The sequence below is a fragment of the Trichomycterus rosablanca genome, chromosome 3 (assembly GCF_030014385.1).
Source record: "Trichomycterus rosablanca isolate fTriRos1 chromosome 3, fTriRos1.hap1, whole genome shotgun sequence".
NCBI lineage: Eukaryota > Metazoa > Chordata > Actinopteri > Siluriformes > Trichomycteridae > Trichomycterus > Trichomycterus rosablanca.
The window spans coordinates 9009549-9013829 of NC_085990.1; positions in this window are offsets into that span (position 1 = coordinate 9009549).

Sequence of the window (4281 nt, forward strand, 5' to 3'; positions counted from 1 at the left end):
AACAGAAAAGGGCTTTCCCCAAACTGCTGCCACTATATGGACAAAAGTATGTGGACAGCCCTTTTAATTTTTGAGGTCATATACTTTAGCCACACCTATTGCTAACAGGTGAATCAAACTAATTATGTAAAGCAAAATGATATGCATACAGAATTTTCAACAAACAGTTTAGGAAAGGTCTGTTACTGTTCCAGCATGACTGTGCACCTGTTTGAAAGCAAGGCCTACACAGAGCCCTGACCTCAACCTTTTTAAATGCTCTCGGTATAAATAGGAAGTGAGGTGAGATCTGCAGTTGTTGAGATTTTTTGATGTTGTTTCTGATGTCTTGGAAATGTTTCAACAGGCCGGCTACTAATGTCTAGATTCAGCCCTATTCCAAATTTTCTCCATTTAAAAATAATGACACTCATTGTGGTCCGGTGGAGTCTCAGAGCCATAATCTTTGTGGCCTTTTTTTGAGTTGATACATTTGGAATTTAATTCGACCATGGTATAGTGTTCCTGTAGAAACTTCACTGCTTAACTTCAATAATAAGGTTAAAAATGAGATGATTTTTGTTTAATTGAGCTGCTGATTTCAAGTCCATACAATTGCCTTTTCAGGGGTAAAATACATTTGTTGTTTTATGGAATTGTTTGGGGCGTCACAGTGGCACAGTGCTGTTGCCTTACAGCGAAAAGGGCCTGGGTTTGATTCCAGGGTCCTTTATGTGTGGACTTTGTTTTCCCTGTGACCGTTTGGGTTTCCTTTGGGTGTCTGGTTTCTTCCCACAAGTCCAAAGCCATGCAGTCAGGCCAACTGAAGCTACTAAAAATTGCCTTGTGTGTGTGTGTGTGTGTGTGTGTGTGTGCTCTGTAATGGACTGGCGACCTTTTTGGGGTGTTTCCTACCTTTTGCCCAATGAATCTGACCCACTGTGACCCGGTGATAAAACAAACTATAATAATAATATTTTTTAAAACTGTGATTCAATGGATTTCTCTTTGTGTAACGTCTGGCAGGAACACACCTGCCGACAGTGGGAGTGACGTTCTGTAGCACAGGAGGATTTTTGTTCAGGACATTTGGAGGAAACCTGAGAGGCTTTTCGGGGCTTTGATATGAGCGGCATCAGCGCAGATGGTTGTGTTTAATATGCTTGGATTCACTGCAGCCTTGTACAACACCACATGTTGATCTACATTTGTTGTAGTGCTGAAAGACGAGAAGAGGAGAAAAGGGACAAGCTACGAGAATTTATATTTATTTATTTATATTTATTAGGATTTTAACGTCATGTTTTACACATTTTGGTTACATTCATGACAGATCAGGTAGTTACTGGTTACACAAGATTCATAAGTTCAAGTTTAATGTCAAACACAGTCGTGGACAATTTTGTATCTCAAATTCACCTCACTAGCATGTCTTTAGACTGTGGGAGGAAACCGGAGCTCCCAGAGAACATCCACGCAAACACGGGGAGAAAGGACCCAGACCACCCCACATGGGAATCGAACCCAGGACCTTCTATCGGTGAGGCGACAATGATACCCACTGAACCACCGTGCCGCCCACAAGCTACAAGGTACTTTTTTTGTACCAGGTTCATGTATTCTGTTTACCTGGTTTAGTTTACCAGTAGGTAGTGTAGGTGTTGCACACTGCCAGCCACTCTGGTTCAATCCCTGCTTCCATGTTCTGTCTACCAGTAATGGATTTAATACAGTAGGCAATGCTTTTCTGCTTCTGTGCACTTTCTTCCAGCAGGGTAGTTCATCTGAAATAAAAGACAAACTTTTAACATGTGAAATAAATGAAATGTTGACCTGACTGGCTGCCCAAACAGTCACAACTGACTGGTCAAATAAGCTTCACTGTTGCTGAAATATTGCGACCCCTGCTGTCTCATTGAGTTATTTACATAGTTCATAGCGTTGCTGTCTGTATGCGATACGGCTCTCTGAGAGACTCCGTCACTAATAGGTGAAAATGCCAGTCAGTCCAGCAACCACACATGTTTTTTGGAGCCGCGCATGATCATCTCAGCTCTTCTCAGCTAGTACAGAGGAGGCACAAGCAGCATGAGATATGTAACAAAGGAACTCAGAGAAAACTCAATGAATAGTTTTGGGGAAAGTACAATGCACGGACACCTTAACTCAGAATGGGGCGTCACTGTGGCTCAGTGGGTAGCACTGTCGCCTCACAGCAAGGAGGTCCTGGGTTCGATCCCCAGGTGGGGCAGTCCGGGTCCTTTCTGTGTGTTTGCATGTTCTCCCCGTGTCTGTGTGGGTTTCCTCCAGGAGCTCCGGTTTCCTCCCACAGTCCAAAGACATGCAAGTGAGGTGACTTGGAGATACAATTGTCCATGACTGTGTTTAACATTAAACTTGTGAACTGATAAATCTCGTGTAATGAGTAATTACCTGTTCTGTTATGAATGTAACCAAAGTGTTAAACATGATGTTAAAATCCTAATAAATAAATAAAATAAATCAGAATAATAATAATGTTTTTCACCAGCCAAAATTTTTTCAACAGGCAACATTGCTATTAGATGTGATTTCTGAGGTCCATCTCTGATCCACAGCGGAAGGTGAAATGGGATGAAGAGGAATCTCCAGTGTGCACTCGAGTCCTGATAACCTTAAAATAACAAACGAGATGGAGGTCAGTGGTGCCTCTTCTTATCTGGACTGAAGCTCGGGAGAAAATCAGCTCACACTGCGTTAACACTCTGCCCTGTCGATACCAGCAAGTGTTACACATTTGTTTCTCCCCTCCATCACCTCCTCTGGCATACCATGTGCATGAGACGCAAGGATAAAAACATCGCTGATGTTTGTTCTGCAGTTGGTCAGAGTGCATTCTGGGATACAGGAAAGTAATGTTATGTGTGGTATAGCAGAATGTTGTTTTGGACGTAGCCACAGAAAGCTTACTGCTGCTGTATGTGACCTGGCATGAACGTTCTCTATCGGGTTTGACTCAGTAATCTGCCAAGGCCAGATATGAACCTTCTTTTATTTATTTATATTTATACACAGATCAGCCATAACATTAAACCCCCTCCCTGCTTCTACACTCACTGTCCATTTTATCAGCTCCACTTACCATATAGAAGCACTTTGTAGTTCTACAATTACTGACTGTTGTCCATCTGTTTCTTTGCATGCTTTGTTACCCCCTTTCATGCTGTTCTTCATTGGTCAGGACCCCCACAGGACCACCACAGAGCAGGTATTATTTAGGTGGTGGATCATTCTCAGCACTGCAGTGACACTGACATGGTGGTGGTGTGTTAGTGTGTGTTGTGTTGGTATGAGTGGATCAGACACAGCAGCGCTGCTGGAGTTTTTAAATACCGCGTCCACTCACTGTCCACTCTATTAGACACTCCTACCTAGTTGGTCCACCTTGTAGATGTAAATTCAGAGATGATTGCTCAGCTATTGCTGCTGTATGAGTTGGTCATCTTCTAGACCTTCATCAGTGGTCACAGGACGCTGCCCACGGGGCGTTGTTGGCTAGATATATTTTTGGTTGGTGGACTATTCTCAGTACAGCAGTGACAGTGAGGTGTTTAAAAACTTCATCAGCATTGCTGTGTCTGATCCACTTATACCAGCACAACACACACTAACACACCACCACCATGTCAGTGTCACTGCAGTGAGAATCATCCACCACCTAAATAATACCTGCTCTGTGGTGGTCCTGTGGGGGTCCTGACCATTGAAGAACAGAGTGAAAGCAGGCTAAAAAAATATGTAGAAAAACAGATGGACTACAGTCAGTAATTGTGGAATTGTAGTTGACAGCTCTCTCTGTGGTTCAGAGGAGTCCTAGAGGTTTGAAAGAAGCTTTATATTCAATTCTAGATCAATATACATATTTAATATTATCAATGGTGGTATAGTGTTCCTCCAGTAACTTATGTGGAAATGTTTCTCTTTCTTAGTAATCTTTTTCCATGAGTGAGTATTTAAGATGGCGGTGGCATCGCTGGAAGTCAAACTCAGGTCTCAGCAGTGGTGGGTAATAGGCTTCTGCGCCACCCAAGCACTCACATTTTCTTCATAACCTTATTAAAATATTTTTCTTCTAATCTAGTTGTTTCCAGATGATTGTAATACCTTGGCTGATAGCACCACCCCTGCTCTGATCAAGGACAGTCACAAGCCTTCTGTAACGCTGTACAAACAGACGAGACGCTCGCGGATTAAAAGGTTGAAGTGTGGTTTATTAAAGAAGGACGGACACGAACTCCTACAAACCACCGAACAAAATGTGGT